We start from the raw sequence: 17,723 nt of genomic DNA on the forward strand, positions 1-17,723 counted from the left end.
AACTGAACCCAATCAGACAAAACTGACTGAACTTGCTTGCAAACCTGTGCGAGTTTCACTGAACGCACCCTGAACGCATCCGGACCTAATCCGTCACGCTCGTGTGAAAGAGGCCTAAGACTGGCTTTTACGCAAATATTAGTAAACTATCTGCGTCCCAGCCCCGACATGACCCCACTCTGTGACCTTCGGGTCGTAAAGCTGGCCGTGTGACTAATTATCGTCACACGGCCATTTAGAAAAGGATCCTGCGACTATTTTAGATGAAAAATATTCCCAAGTCCCTTAATAAATGAATGAAAAATAATTTTATTTTTTTGATCCACTCCTGGCGTCGGCTTAAAAAAAAAACTGCCGCAAACTTTGATCTACGTTCACATCTGCGTCAGAGGAACATTAAAAGTGGCGCCGATGTGAACCTAGCCCCCATGCTGTAACAACACAGAGGACATTCGTTCCATTGTTCTATTTGTTTATTTTTGTATTGTATTTGTAAACACATTTGTTTCTCTGATTGTGCACAGATACAGAATGTCTTTGAACAGCAGCACATGGAAATTCTTGAAAGGGAGGCGTTAGAGGCATCCCTCCTATGTATGGGCAGGGCCAGCAACAAAGGTGACAGTCACAAAGGCTGGCCGCAGATCACATTGGAACAGCAGATGCCACATGACTGCCATCATCTATATTGCCATCCACTGTATAGCCCTGTCTTCCTACAGCAGCATCCCCTATTCATCGCTGCCTCCTCCTCCTCCTACTGAGTGAGGCCCAGGGAGGGGGCAGAGATCTCACTCACATATACAGCAGTGTCTAGGAGCCATAGCCTGGATGTGAAGCTTCTCTGCCTGGATCAGCATTGAATGCAGCAAGCCAGCATGGTCTCCCTGCAGCCAGGACAGCAATGAGCTCCCCACTGCCTCCCTCTGACCTGCATCTAGGACCCCTACCCACAGGTAAGGCACAGCTTGGCCAGCTTAGGCCTCTTGCCTGTGCACCATGGCCATATTGCATGTTTATCCGTATGCATTCTGTACACTTCTGTATTACCACTGCCTTGTTTTCCTCCCTTTGTTCCCTACACATTCCCACACTTGTCATCATGGAGAACTGTCTACGTGATACTGCTATGGGGGGGAACAAGTATCCATACTCTGCCTCTTTCCAAGCAGAGCAGTCTTTGAAATTGTCGCTTTATGCTACCAGAATACGACAAGCGCTATCTGTGGCTACAGACGGCTCCAGCTTTTTGTTTGCATGAGCCAATTTTAATTTAAATATTTTTTTTGGTGTATCATTTTGCTAAAGTGCTGCTCGCTTGTGTAAGTTCTCTTAATGTCAAAAAGAAAACGTTTGAGATGTTGGTAGGTGTCCGAGCGAATGGTGTAACTCCAATGTTTCCTGTCTACTTAGGCCTGGTCTTGGAGTGCAATATTGATAAATGCCCCCGCTATATGGTGACTCACAAAATAATTTCATCGCATAACCATACACGTTAAATCATTCAGCGATAAGGGTCCGGGGACACAGGTCGCGGCCAGGATAGCAGAGTAGAGGAGATCCCATAGGAATGAATGGGATTGCCGCGGAAGTCGCCTCCAGCGACTCGTGTGATGATCCCATTCATTTCTATGGGATCACAGTCACTCTGCTATCCCAGAAGCGACCAGTGTGGCCGTGTAGCCCACTTTCTGTATTGCAGCATGCAGAGTTTGCGACGTTGCACAAGGTGTTGCTGCTTGTCATCATTTATCTTACGTAAAACGAGGTTGTCTCTTATACCTTGTACAGCAGTTCACACCCTATCGATACATATTTTTCACCAACTAGCGTCATTTCTGAAGTACAGTATTTTGGGGGGCGCAATCACAATTTCTGTAAAGGAAAAACACTGCAAAAAAACCATCATCGCAGATCCAATTCGCTTCTACAGGACTAGGATGCATCAGCCCTCATAATACGTTTTCATAATTGGCTAATGGTGAATCATTCCTTGGCAAAATCAGATTAAAGGGATTAACTAATTTAGGGATATTCCCACTTTACAGTGCATATCCCCAGGGTAGGCAATAAATATGATTGGCAGAGGTCTGGCACCTGCCTATCCTGAGGATGAAGGAATTGATGTCCCTTTGGCGATGTTCTTGCGCAGTGGTGCTCACACCTGGACGTGTGTGAAACATTCTAAGGCTCTGTTCATGTTGTGTTTAACATGTCAGGTTGTGTATGTTACAGTGGCATCCATCACCCATAAGGTATATGTTTTTATTACTGGATACCATTGTATGGAATGGCATAGTCTGGCACTCACTAGGCCAGGGATGCTCAACCTGCGGCCCTCCAGCTGTTGTAAAACCACAACTCCCACCATGCCCTGCTGTGGACTGTCCGGGCATGCTGGGAGTTGTCGTTTTGCAACACCTGGAGGGCCGCAGGTTGGGCATCCCTGCACTAGGCTATTGTAACTCTATGAACATATTTAAAGGGGTTTTCCAGGATTTACATATTGATGGCTTATCCTCAGGATAGGTCATCAATATTAAATTGGAGGGGGTCCTGTTCCCGAGACCCCTCACGTTCAGCTGTTTGAAGAGGCCGCAGCTCTCCTTGAGCACTTAGGCCATGTGACATCACGTTCATCAGACACATGGCCTAGGCGCAGCTCAGTCCCATTGAAGTGAATAGGAGTGACCTGCGATACCAAGCACAGCCGACATTCAATGTATCCCAAACGGAAGGCAGGAATTATCTGTCAGGGTATATACCTGTCGGACACGTTCTCTCGGACAGTGGGTTTAGTGCCGGGTCTGTCATGGCTATTTTAGAGATTATAGAACCGGATCCGTTCATAACTGATGCAGCCGGTGGTATTATCCTAACTGAAGCCATGCCCGATCCAGCAAAAATGTGAAAGTAGCCTTATCTCTGCTCTCCGGCCTTAAAAACACTCATTACAGCTCAGTTGGTATCTTACTTTACAGATAAGGGTTATTTAGATGACTGGCACAAAGTGAAAGTGAAAGTACCAGTCACACAGCTAGAAAAACAGTTAACCCTTTGAGACAGAACGGCTCAATATTTTTTAATAAAGGCCAATTGAAAAAATGATTTTTAGCCAAAAATGAGTAACATGCAATAAATTTAAAAAAATGCCTCCGAAAGTGTGCACAGCCTTTAAGATAGAACTTTACGCCACAGTTGTGGACAGCCCACGTACCCATTGATTTTAGTGTCTGCTCCCACATCAGTAATTTTGGTCACAGAGACATGCACTACTTTGGTCCGTGATGCAAACCAAACATGCCCATAGAAGTCTATGGGTCCGTGAAAATCAAATCAAAAATGGCATCCGTGTCGCATCCGTTTTTCACTGACCACTGATAGGAGATGTTTTGGAAATACATTTTCAGCTGAGCAGCATCCGTGGAACACGGATGACACGTGGAGGGTAAAAACAGACACATGGAACAAACACGGATCGTTCACGGATGTAACATGGATTTTTTTTTTTTCATGAACGTGAAACGGACACGGAAATGTGACTCAGGTCTTAAATAGGTCATCAGTATTTGATTGGTGGGGGTCTGACACCTGGGCTTTTTGAGAAGGCAGCGGCGCTCCCATTAGCTCCACGGCCTTCTACGCCGTGTGATGTCCCATTCATCAGCCACATGGCTTAGGCGCAGCTAAGCCCCATAGAAGTGAATGGGGCTGAGCACGATGCCAAGTACAGCCGCTATACAATGTACGGCGCTGTGCTCGGTAAGCATGGAGAAGGCAGTGGCGCTGGTGCCTTCTCAAACAGTTCATCGGCAGGGGTCCCGGGTGTCGGACCCCCACCGATCAGATACTGATGACCTATCCAGAGGATAAGGTCGTCAGTATTAAAGTCTTTGGAAAACCCTTTTAAAGTGGAAAGGAAATATTTGCACCTCTTCTGCGTTTTGGACATGCTCCTACTTAGAAATGCTGATGGGAAATACTCAACAGGTGAAAGTGGTCCACGTCATGTAATGTTTGCTTTAGGATTACCTGTTATACTGTAGGACTACATATAGGAAGAACGGTGCACAGCCTGCAGCATTGTGAACTCCCAATGAAGTCTCCAGCCATATTACATACGTACATGCATGCTTCTGCAGATTTCTCACACGTCCTGTGTGGCCCCGTGTCAGCCACCGCCCTAATAAGTTTCAGCCTCTGTCCCCACATCTGCCGGCAGCAGTGGCCCCATACTGTCGCTTCCAGCAACCAAGCACCAGTGCCTCTGCACAGCGCACTAACAGAATTGTACTAACGTCATCCACACTGACATGCAGTGGAAAGTGTCAGGCTACTTTCACACTAGCGTTTTAGTTTTCCGGTATTGAGTTCCATCATAGGGTCTCAATACCGGAAAAAAATGCTTCAGTTTTGTCCCCATTCATTGTCAATGGGGACAAAACTGAACAGAACGGAATGCACCAAAATGCATTCCGTTCCGTTTAGTTGTGTTCCCAGACCGGAGAGCAAACCGTAACATGTTGTAGTTTGCTTTCTGTCCTGGGATGCGGAGCAAGATGGATTTTTTGACCCAATCTGCCACAATAGAAACCAGATCCGTCCTCCATTGACTTTCAGTGGAGTTCATGACAGATCTGTCTTGGCAATGTTACAGATAATACAACCGGATCCGGAACGGATGCAGAGGGTTGTATTATCAGTAACGGAAGCGTTTTTGCTGAACCCTGCCGGATCCAATAAAAACGCTAGTGTGAAAGTAGCCTAATAGTTCAGGGGATTCGCTAAATTGAGGTAAGTCGTAGTAGCAGCAGCAGTACCACTTGATTTGAAAGTTAAGTCATAATTAGGAATGAGCGAACCCATGGAAGTTCGGGTTCGCCAGGTTCGGACGAACTTCAGGTCAAAGTTCGGGTTCGGGACCCAAACTTGTCCCTGAACCCCATTAAAGGCAATGGGGACCCGAACGTCAATTCATTATTTTCCGTTATAACATGGTTATATCAGAAAATAATGGCATTCTTACGACGGAAAGCAAATGGAAACCTTTACAGGCGTTCTGTTTTGCATTCCGTCATAATAGAAGTCTATGGGCAGCATAGTGGATCCGTTATACTGGCCATAGACTACTATTATGGTCGAGACCCTGGGAGGAAGAGTCTGCAGCCTGTGTCAGTGCAGCGGAGACGGTGGCATGGCAGAGCAAAGGATGGGTAAGTATTACCCTAACTATTTTTCTTCCACAGGATAGTACGTGGATGGATTACTTAAAATGACCTTTAAAGGGGGTTTCCAATACTGAGAATCCCCTTTCAGATGGCCAGGCAGGGTTTAATACGAACGAACAAAAAACCTAACCTGTAACCGGTGCTATGGATCCAGCAGCGAGTTGTCCTCTGCTTCCGGTAATGACGGGACTGTAAGTGTGATGTTCCATCTACAAGAATGTCATCACTGTCGGCAAATAAGTGACCACAACGGTAACCTGTACCGGCATGGCAAGTGATCACTGATGTTGAACGGTCACATGCCATGCCTGCACACATGAGACATATAGGTGCCTGACTGTCACATGAGACAAACTACAGTCCGCCCATGGAAAGTGAAGTTACAGGCGGGTGAAGAGTTACAGGCGGGTGAGTTAACAAAGCTAAAAAGGTGAAAATGACAGCGTGGAAAGCAGCAACGCATCCACTGCACAAGCACCAAGTCACTGAGCAGCCTTGGCTCTCGTGCGAAAACACAGGGCTAGACGAGAAGTCGCCTTTGCATTTAAAGGGGAGAGGCAGTACACAGAGCACAGGGGCTTTACGCTAGTGGTGCTGCTAGTGCTATGGCCAGCCCCTTGGTGCTCCAAATAGGTAATTTGGATAAAGATTAAAGTTATATATTGCAGCAAGTCAGCAACTAGTCACCTTAATAAGAAATAGATCATTTTAGTCAGCATGATCAACCCTTCCGGGCAATATGCCTGGTTTAATAGGGTTGCTCATACTGACAGATGCCCTTTAACATTTGACAAAGAAGCAAACACTGTCCCATGTGCCCTGCATGTTTTGTATTCCTTGTGTACTGTACTTTGTCAGCTATTTAAGAAATTCTTTCAGCAATGTCCTTCAATGTATTTGCAACTCAAAAGTATTGACCATGGAGGGCAACATACCAGAAATGCCTCTCTCAAAGTTAACACTTTAGCAGTGATACCTGCAGATTTCTAACCAATACCTACCATCAGGGTCTTGGAGCACTGCTGGTACCTGCACATTTCTAACCAATGCCTGCCATCAAGGTCTTGGAGCACTGCTGGTACCTGCACATTTCTAACCAATACCTACCATCAGGGTCTTGGATCACTGCTAGTACCTGCACATTTCTAACCAATGCCTACCATCAGGGTCTTGGAGCACTGCTAGTACCTGCACATTTCTAACCAATGCCTACCATCAAGGTCTTGGAGCACTGCTGGTACCTGCACATTTCTAACCAATGCCTGCCATTAAGGTCTTGGAGCACTGCTAGTACCTGCACATTTCTAACCAATGCCTGCCATCAGGGTCTTGGAGCACTGCTAGTACCTGCACATTTCTAACCAATGCCTGGCATCAAGGTCTTGGAGCACTGCTGGTACCTGCACATTTCTAACCAATGCCTGCCATCAAGGTCTTGGAGCACTGCTAGTACCTGCACATTTCTAACCAATGCCTGCCATCAAGGTCTTGAAGCACTGCTGGTACCTGCACATTTCTAACCAATGCCTGCCATCAAGGTCTTGGAGCACTGCTAGTACCTGCACATTTCTAACCAATGCCTGCCATCAAGGTCTTGGAGCACTGCTAGTACCTACACATTTCTAACCAATGCCTGCCATCAAGGTCTTGAAGCACTGCTGGTACCTGCACATTTCTAACCAATGCCTACCATCAGGGTCTTGGAGCACTGCTAGTACCTGCACATTTCTAACCAATGCCTACCATCAAGGTCTTGGAGCACTGCTGGTACCTGCACATTTCTAACCAATGCCTGCCATTAAGGTCTTGGAGCACTGCTGGTACCTGCACATTTCTAACCAATGCCTGCCATCAGGGTCTTGGAGCACTGCTAGTACCTGCACATTTCTAACCAATGCCTGCCATCAAGGTCTTGGAGCACTGCTGGTACCTGCACATTTCTAACCAATGCCTGCCATCAAGGTCTTGGAGCACTGCTAGTACCTGCACATTTCTAACCAATGCCTGCCATCAAGGTCTTGGAGCACTGCTAGTACCTGCTGTCAGATGTTTATTTGTTTCGGGGGAATTTTAGTGAGTGGATTGGGGGGGGGGGGGCAAATAGGGATTGGGACTAGCCTCATAATGGATAAATATAACTGTGGTGGTTTAGGTGGTGCTAAGGGGAATTTTACTAGCACTACACACACCCCATTTAGGCCCCCACAGTAATAATACTCCTTATTAACTTCAGAATGACTAAGCGCCATACATGTATGGTGCTGGACCAAAGCTCTTGCAATCTAGCAGAAGCAGGTCAGTGACAGACGAAGACCCTGAGGAAAAGACAGAAGTGGTATATTGGTTTATTACTGCTTCTGTCTCCTTTGCTTGGTGCATAGTGCTCAATGAGGGATATGCAGTGAATAGAGGAGGTGGCTATGCCGGTAATTATTATTATTTATAATTATAGCGCCATTCATTCCATTGCGCTGTACATATGATAAGGGGTGCACATACATAATACAGACAATTGCACCAAGCATGAACAAGACGAGTTACCCGTGAGGGCTTACAATCTACATGGTATGGGAGAAGGACACAGTACGAGGGGGTGAAGCTGGTCATGGCGGTATGTGCAGCAGCAGGGTCACTGGTTGTAGGCTTGTCTGAAGAGGTGGGTTTTCAGATTTCTTTTAAAGGTTTTCACTGTAGGTGAGAGTCTGATATGTTGGGGTAGCGAGTTCCAGAGTATGGGGGATGCACGGGAGAAATCTTGGAGGCGATTGTGGGATGAGGTGAGGAGAGGAGAGAAGGAGGTCTTGTGGGGATCGGGAAAGTACAGAGGGGGGACGGGTTGTGGACGGCCTTGTATGTATTTGTTAGTATTTTAAACTGAATTTACTGGGCAATGGGGATGGGAAGCCAGTGAAGGGATTGGCAGAGGGGAGAGGCAGAGGAGTAATAGGGTGAGAGGTGGATTAGTCGGGCAGCAGAGTTGAGGATAGTTTGGAGCGGTGCGAGAGTGCTAGATGGAAGGCCACAGAGGAGGATGTTGCAGTAGTCTAGGCGGGAGATCACATGATCGCTGGGTGTCTCTGGGGCAGGGCAGAGCTGGGTTTAGCAGACCCTGATCAGCTCAAAAGGGGCAAGTCCACAGGTTAGGGGGCGCAATACTTTGCTTTCTCCGGGCACTGGCAACCCACGCTATGCCACTGCCATGTGGCCCCAGCCTTAGGGGCGTGTATGGGGTGATGGTCTATATAAGAATGTATTTTTCTCCTGGTACAATATTTATGTGTTAGACTTTATTCTTTATAAATACAAATTTCTCAGGCTTTACCTGCTGAACTAACATTGCTTGTACTCCTGGTCCCGTTGATCTGTACTATACGGCCTCTGGTGGAAATCAAACATGTTCTAGAAGTTCACTTCGTGTCCCTGCAGGAAATAAAGCATGACTTTAAGAAAACTATTACAGAGTTGTTCCTCTATACCAGAACATGGGTCTCACTTGGTGCGACTCTAATGTCTCTCTGTCCTAGTTACTTATGTCCACATCAGTCTTAAACTGTGTCCAGGGAGCCAAAGAAAAAAACTAAGAGCAAGCTTTTCCTGCATTTCTGGTTTGTGATACAGCCCCCCTAAGTGACTGGGTCCATGCTCTGTGACAAATATGCAGAAGCGTTCTCTGGAGAGGTTGTGAAATACGTTCCTCAGTTTACTAGAGTTCCTTGCCCTATGACAGTGCAAAGACATTTGATCAGTGACCCTCACAGCTGTGCCAACATTATAAGTGTCTGCCATTCTGATATCCAGTATCATTTCCATATCCCATAGAAATAAATGGAAAACACAGGGACAGAAATCCACAAGAATTCAATGGGGAAAGCAGCTAAACATTATCTGTAAGCACAAGTCAAGGGATAGGTAAGTGTCCCACTATACCCATAATTAAAATGTATTATTCTGCTTCCACAAAATTCAAGAAGATATTGAGGTATTTAACCCCTTCATGACATAGCCATTTTTCACCTTAAGGACCAAACCATTTTTTGCAAATCTGACCAGTGTCACTTTATGTGGTGATAACTTTAAAACGCTTCTACTTATCCAGGCCATTCTGAGATTGTTTTCTCGTCACATATTGTACTTAATGACAATGGTAAATTTGAGTCAAAATATTTCATTTTTTTTTACAAAAATTAGCAATTTTCAAAATTTAAATGTCTCTCCTTTTAAAAACAGATAGTTATTACTTTACATTTCCCATATGTCTACTTCATGTTTGGGTCACTTTGTAGATGACATTTTCTTTTTTTGGGACGTTACAAGGCTTAGAAGTTTAGAAGCAAATCTTAAAATTTTTAAGAATGTTTCCAAAACCCAATTTTTAAAGACCAGTTCAGGTCTGAAGTCACTTTGTGAGACTTGCATAATAGAAATCGCCCATAATTAGCCCCATTTTACAAACTACACCTCTCAAGCTATTCAAAACTGATTTTACAAACGTTGTTAACCCTTTAGGTGTTCCGGAAGAGTTAAAGGAAAATGGAGATGAAATTTCAGAATTTCACTTTTTTTGGCAGATTTTCCATTTTTTTTCTGCTAACAAAGCAAGGGTTAACAGCCAAACAAAACCCAATATTTATTGCCCTGATTCTGTAGTTTACAGAAATACCCCATATGTGGTAATAAACTGCTGTACAGGAACACGGCAGGGCGCAGAAGGAAAGGAATGCCATATGGTTTTTGGAAGGCAGATTTCATTGGGATAATTTTAACTTGCCATGTCACATTTGAAGACCCCCTGATGCACCCCTAGAGTAGAAACTCCATAAAAAAGACCCCATTTTGGAAACTATGTGATAAGGTGGCAGTTCTGTTAGTACTATTTTAGCGTACATATGATTTTTGGTTGCTCTATGATACACTTTTTGTGTGCCATGTTTTGGCACAGTTTTAATTTTTTGTTATTTACATTGTTCATCTGACAGGTTAGATCATGTGGTATTTTTATAGAGCAGGTTGTTACGGACGCGACAATACCAAATATGACTTTTTTTGGTTGTTTGTTTCAGTTTTACATAATAAAGCATTTTCTCTATATTCTGAAAGCCATACTTTATTTTTTATTTTTTGGGCGACTGTCTTATGTAGGGGCTAATTTTTTTTGGTATGAGATGACGGTTTAATTGGTACTATTTTAGGGTGCATATGACTTTTTGATCGCTTGGTATTACACTTTTGTGATGTAAGGTGACCAAAAATTGCTTTTTTGGCTTTTTTTTTACCGTGTTCATCTGAGGGGTTAGGTCATGTAAAATTTTTATACAGCAGGTTCTTACGGACGCGGCGATGTATACTTTTTATTTATTTATTTAAGTTTTACACAATAACAGCATTTTTAAAACAAAAAAAAAAATGTTTTAGTGTCTCCATATTCTGAGAGCCATAGTTTTTTTTAATTTTTTGGGCGATTGTCTTAGGTTGGGTCTCATTTTTTGCGGGATGAGATGACGGTTTCATTGGTATGATTTTTGGGGTGCGTATGACTTTTTGATAGTTTGGTATTATACTTTTTGTGATGTAAGGTGACATGATGTAAGGTCTTTTTTTACACTGTTTTTTTGTGTTTTTTTTAACGGTGTTTACCTGAGGGGTTAGTTCATGTGATATTTTTATAGAGCTGGTTGTTATGGACGCAGCAATACCTAATATGTATACTTTTTTTTTTATTTATTTACTTTAACACAATAAAAGCATTTTAGAAAAAAAAACATGTTTTAGTGTCTACATAGTCTAAAAACCATATTTTTTTTTCATTTTGTGGGCGATTGTCTCATGTAGGGGCTCATTTTTTGCAGGATGAGGTGACTGATTGGTAACATACGACATTTTTGATCACTTTTAATACCTTTTTTTTTGGATAGTGAGGTGGGCAAAATTTCAATTCAATCATAGTTTTTATTTTTTATGGCGTTCACCGTGCCCTGGACCGCCCTCATCGGTCCGGGGCCAGTTAGCTGACATGGTGACAGTTTAATGCCATGACGTGTATACTCGTCATGGAGCGCCAAGTAGCAGTACTCCATGATGAGTATACACGTCAAATAGCGCTAAGGGGTTAAACGTTATATACACCTTTGGGGGCAATTTTTTTTATTATTGCATTGTACTCATTTAGAGCTAAAAATCATTTTTTCAATTGTTCTTTAATAAAAATGTTGAGCCCTTTTCTCTGTCCAGCCTTGAGATTCTCTAGTATCCTGCTGTCTGTTTTCACTCTGTTCTGTCAGGCAGCTCAGCTGACGGCTCCTTATCTATCTCCTAGACACTCATTATAGCTCAGTTCTTATCTAAGGCTGCATTCACATCTCCGTTTCGGAGATGCGGCTGCCTGATTTGATGCAAATGTCGGCTGGACAAAAAAAACCATTACACGGTTTTTGTCCAGCCAGAAATCGGACGGATCACCACTGGACCTCGTTGCAGTCAATGCGGAGATGTGAACTAAGCCTTACTGATAATAATGTTTATGCTTAAAGGGAACCTGTCATGTGGATATTTGATTATAATCTAACTAATTATATACAATCATTAACTACTAAAAAGTGCCTTAGATGTATTCACTTACTGGTGTGACAGATGGTTAGGTAGTTATCTCATAATATACACACAAAGATGCCACATGCCTCATGCTAATGAGCTAATTTGAGTCCAGTGTGATGTCAGTGAGTCCAGTGTTTTTATAATTCAGAGCTATAGCAACTCCCCTGCCCATCTGCTGCTGATTCATATGGAAAATAACTGTCAATCAGCAGCAGGTAGGCGGGAAGAGTCAGGAGCTCAGGAGCTCAGGAGCTCATGAATATTCATGACTCATCATTATCAGCTGGAGCTTTTCAATACAAGATGTTGGCAGATTGACTGGGTCAATTAAAGAAAGTGACCCAGCATTGTGCTAAGAGAATCAGTCACTTATTTATGTTGCCCTTAGTTAGGACACCATAAAACTGGTGACAGGTTCTCTTTAAATAAGGCCTGTAGTACACCTGCCGGTTTCTCAGCAGATGATCGCTAACGAGTGTTTGCATGAACGGTAGTGTAATACTGCTGCCAATTGCCTGATAAACTAGCAAATGCTCGATCACCGGGCAATCCAAACCTTTTGACTTGGTAAATAATTATCTTTTGCAGGCAGCAGATCGTGGTGTCTAATAATGATCTGCCACCGACAAACCACTATACAATATTGGGATGAGCGGTACTGCAGAGGAGATCGCTGCATGTAATAGCAGTGGTCTCCTCCGCTAGCGAGCAGGCAATTGTCAATCATCGGGCTGTGTAATACAGCCTTAAAGGAATTCTCTCACTTCAGCAAATAGCATTTATCATGTAGAGGAAGTTAATACAAGGCACTTACTAATATATTGTTTCCTTTTCTGGCTTGATTAATTTTTTCATCACATTATACACTACTTGTATCCAGGGTTTACGACCAGCCTGTAATTCAGCAGTAGTGGTCGTGCTTGCACACTATAGGAAAAAGCACTAGCCTATGTGCGCTGCCATGGTCCTGGCCACCAGAGAGACTGGTGCTTTTTCCTATAGTGTGCAAGCACGACCACCACTGATGGATTGCGGGGTGGTCGTAACCATGGAAATCAGCAATATATAATGTGATGGAAAAATTAAGTTGCCTGGCATTAACTTTCTCTACATGATATATCTCATCTGCTGAAGTGAGACAACCCCTTAAGTGTTTATGACCTTTTAGGTATCAAGAGATAAGGAATGAAAGTAAAAGTACAGTTCACACAGCTAGGCAAACAGTTACCCCTTTGTGACAGAACAGCTCAATATTTTTTTAATTAAGACCAGTAGAAACATTCTTAACATTCAGAGGCTGAAAAAAGGCAACTGAACTGGGGTGGTTTAAGCTATCTATAATTCTTTCCAGTGCTATGATTTGGCTCAGATAAGTTTACAGGTCTGCAAAGCATCTTTAAAAAGCATTAGCCAGCAGGATCAACTCTATTAAACCAGGCAAACCGCCTCGTAGGGTTTATCTTGCTGATTAAAATGATACCTGCTTTGTGAAAATTGGTTGCAGCCATCCTAAGAAAAAATACTTTTATTATTTACTGTATACAAATGAGGGCTTTATTGCACCAAAAGGTAGTTTTCGAGTGTTGGCCACACTGCTTGGTGTACTGAATCAGTAATTTTCATTAATAATAAAAGTCTTTTTTTTCCGGGAATGCTGAAACCAATTTCTCAGGAACGCTCTTTAAAGGTTATTGACAATTTTGCTTTTACTTTTTTACTTGTGCTCATTTACTTCCTGAATGCAAAATTAAGCAACTTTCTAATTTGTCATCATTAAAAATGTCTTACCATTTTGCTTCTGCAGTGTGTGTGTATGTCCTTCACCTAACTGGCGGTGCTGCTGAATCTGACATAAATTCATCAGAACGCTCTTTCTCTGTCCCTTCTCTCACTGTTACGGATAGCAGCAGGGAGGGGGAGAATGTTTTACATGGCAGATCAGAGTGTGGAGAGGGGAAGTATCATGGACGTACCGAGACATATGGATGTCCCAGTGACAGTGAGTGGCAGGAGATCTGTGAGACTGGCAACACGTGGTTTGATCGGACAGGTTTTCCTTGTGGATCTATAGGTGTCTGTGTTGTTTCTGGTAATGGCCACACCACTTGCCTCCAGGTGTTGATTATGTGGTCATTTAACCTTCCTTATTTATAGTTGCTTCTCCCACAATGCTGTGCGGTTTATAGCTTCTGTGCCTGTGGATTGTTTGTGGTTGGATCTTGGCTGAGTTCCTGGTGCTTCTGTAGCCCCTTTAAAGTCTTTCCTTTCCCTTTTATATTTTGTTTGGGTTCTGTATGTTGCAGTTCCCTATTGTTTGTATTAGGTCTGAAGGAGACTCCTGTTCGTCCTTCCTTTTGGAGGAACAGGTAGCAGGGCCGTCTTTAACAATGGGCAAAAGGGGCAGCTGCCCCGAGCCCAGTTGCTCCTGGGGGGCCCAAGGCAGCTGCCTCTTGAGCCCTGTTAGCCACTGCCCCGGGTGTCAGGCTGTCAGCTACACAGGGGGTGCTGCCATGCCGTGCCTGCCGGCACTCCAGGCAGCGTACTGAGAGAGCTGTGATTCTCTAGGACCTTAGATGACATCATCACCATGTAACCAGTAACCTAGCAATATTACTGGTCACATGGCTATGAGGTCATCAAAGTCCTTTCTACCAGGAGTGTTGCTGTAGAAGTTTGCCTTAACCGTGGAGCTTTTTTTGTGAAGATTACATCAGAAAAAGGTGACAAGGGCTGTTATGCTAATATACTGTAAACGACTGTATAGTGGGGCTCTGTATAGTGTTGGGGGCTGTATACTGTGGGGGGCTGTATACTGTGGGGGGCTGTATACTATGGGTGCTGTATATTGTGGAGTGCTATACTGCTGTACTGTATAGTGTGGGGGGCTGTATAGTGTGGGGGGCTGTATACTGAATACTGTGGGGGCTGTATAGTGTGGAGTGCTATACTGCTGTACTGTATACTGTGGGGGCTGTATACTGTATACTGTGGGTGCTGTATATTGTGGAGTGCTATACTGCTGTACTGTATACTGTAGGGGGCTGTATACTGTGGGCTGCTGTATCGTGTATAGTTTGGGGTGCTGTATACGGTGAGGTGCTATACTGCTCTACTGTATACTGTGAGCTGTTGTATACTGTGGGGTGCTGTATACTGTGGGCTGCTGTATACTGTGGGCTGCTATACTATATACTGTGGGGTACTGTATAGTGTGGGGTGCTATACTGCATACTGTGTGGTGCTGTATACTATAGGGTGCTATACTGCATACTGTGGGTTGCTGTATACTATAGGGTGCTATACTGCATACTGTGGGGTGCACTGTAACACTAGGGTGAGCCGAGCCCCGGTCTCCTTCCTGCAGAGCGGTGCCCACTTCCAGCCTGAGCCCAGCTGCCCAGAGCACTGATCCTGAGCCGCTGGAGTCTTCAGAACTGGAAGTATTTACAGTCATTCACTGGACTCTACCAGGTGTGTGGATTTTTTGTGTGTTGTGGTGGAGGGCGTGATTGCCTGCTAAGGTGTGGGAAGGCGGGATCCAGGGGGTCCAAGTAAATTTTTGCCCAGGGTCCAATCCATATTAAAAACGGCCCTGACAGGTAGTCTCGTCCCTGCCATTAGTACCAGGGTCCTATAGGGCTAGATAGGGACTCTAGGTATTCCTGTGTATGAACTTACCTACCTTTTGGGTTCTGTTCACACTGGTAGTCAGGCAGGATTCTGGTTAGGGTTTTCACTAGGAGGTGTCCATCTTCCTTCCCTAGTTCTCAGGCCTGATTCCCTGTTTCCCTCTTCCCTCCTATGCTCAGTGTGGTGTTTGCCTTCCACACCGAAGCGTGACAGGAAGCATCCAGGGGGGCAGCGTACACAGGCTCTAGATAGGACTGTGCACACAAGGTAGTTTGCAGGGAAGGGGGCAATCACATAGATGTGTGTAGTACATCCAACATGGACACAGAAGAGGCTGAAACTAGGAGTAGATTACAAACTGATATAAGGAGGTCTGAAAGTGACTGAAGGAATGAAGATTTTAGACAGAAACTTAGTGTTTATCTTGAAAAAAGTAGCTCTAATATATGTAAAATATGCCAAAAAGTGTCCACAGCAGGATAAAATCAGTTTGCCTTCCAATTACCTTCCATTCACCGCCATGGGACTTCCAAACATAGCTGAGCGCCAATGATGGACTCGCCATAGACCCAGACCTTTCCACTGTGCCGATGTCAAGGGGGGCTGCCTGAATGGCTGCTAGCCAAATAATGATCTGATGTGCCTAGAGCTGGGAGCGTCAAGTACCTATGTACCTGGCTGACAGCTACTGCTGCTCTCTTGCTACCCTGAGGCAACTAGAATCGGAGGACACAGCGTGGTGCTGTCCAGCGCAATCAACTTCTCCTAGAGAGGTATTTTTGTGATGCACTGTGGTATTTATCTCTGCTTGGGTGGTATCTTGTGCTGCAAATGTTGGCTCTGCCATCTATCAGTTTGCTCCCGACTACAACATGGGGCCACTTTTCGTTTTTTCCAGGGCCACTTTTAAGTTCCCAGTCCGCCCCTGCCAAGGGTGCTCGCTCTGCTATTTTCGGAACTCCCATAGAAGTGAATGGAGAGCAGGCCGTACAAGTGCGGTGCGCTCTACTTCGCTTTGGGGACCCCTTTCTGGAGATAGGAGTAGGTTTCAGAGGTGGGACCCGCACCAGTCTGACATTGCTGGCATATCCTAACGATGTCTGGGATGGGTATAACTCAGCAATCCACTTCATTTAGCCATGGTTTCTAATGGCCTATTAATAATAGATCTACTCATTATAGCAGAGGTTTCCTGATTGCCTCCAGTTCTCATCATCCAGCATAAGATCCATAATTACAGACAGAGGGCTTTTACTAAACCTAAATATAAAGCACCGTAGAGCGCATCATGTCGAAACTGCGTCCTTCAATGTGACAGTGACGGACAAGGCTGATGAGAGGTGTTGAAATGTACTTTGATGGCTGGATTGATTCACTGCAGTTTGATAGAATGATTAATTTGTTGTGTTTTCCGTAATAGTAAATACATCATATTCATAAATCATGCACGCAGAATGAAATCCTAACTAATATTGACACAGCCTGACGTATCAGACTGCCCGTCGGTGTTTCCTAAATCATACATTCTGCTCCAGGGTTTCCGTTCTAGCGATCATATGATAAATAATTATAAATGGGATCCCTCCAGTTAACAATCCAGTAATGGAGCAGTGTGGCTTTGTAGCTTGTACCTAGGAACGGCAGGTAAGAATCTGACCTTTAATTTTTAATTAATTCTCGCTGAAACGTATAGAGCAGGAGGAGCTGAGCGGATTGATATATTGTGTTGTTGGAAAAGATTCAGTAGAAGTTGCTGGTTCTGGGCTTTGAAGTCCAGGAGGCGGTCCTATCAGTCATTGACAGACTGCCCTCTATGACTGTGTATACAATCACTGATTGAAGTCCAGGAGGCGGTCCTATCAGTGATTGACAGCCTGCCCTCTATGATTGTGTATACAATCACTGATTGAAGTCCAGGAGGCGGTCCTATCACTGACTGACAGCCTGCCCTCTGACTGTGTATACAATCACTGATTGAAGTCCAGGAGGCGGTCCTATCACTGACTGACAGCCTGCCCTCTGACTGTGTATACAATCACTGATTGAAGTCCAGGAGGCGGTCCTATCAGTCATTGACAGACTGCCCTCTATGACTGTGTATACAATCACTGATTGAAGTCCTGGAGGCGGTCCTATCACTGATTGACAGCCTGCTCTCTATGACTGTATACAGAGAGAGATGTCAATCACTGATAGGACCGCCTCCTGGACTTCAAAGCCCAGAATGAGCAGGAATATAAATGAATGAATGAAATACAAGTTCTACTGAATCTT

General features: G+C 44.3%; 1 protein-coding gene across 2 annotated transcripts in view; it reads left to right on the plus strand.

Moving 5' to 3' along the window:
• Positions 1–648: 648 nt before the first annotated feature.
• Positions 649–17,723, plus strand: part of TLCD4 (TLC domain containing 4) — a 59,077-nt gene continuing 42,002 nt past the window's right edge. Inside the window, exon 1 of one of the 2 annotated variants that reach the window (XM_040406612.1) lies at positions 649–956. The gene's annotated coding sequence lies outside the window, so the exon portion shown is untranslated. Of the gene's footprint in view, positions 957–9,105; positions 9,138–17,723 lie in introns of those variants that run through there. The other variant, XM_040406613.1, reaches the window with a different exon arrangement.

This window comes from Bufo bufo, chromosome 9 (genome assembly GCF_905171765.1).
Source record: "Bufo bufo chromosome 9, aBufBuf1.1, whole genome shotgun sequence".
Taxonomy (NCBI): domain Eukaryota; kingdom Metazoa; phylum Chordata; class Amphibia; order Anura; family Bufonidae; genus Bufo; species Bufo bufo.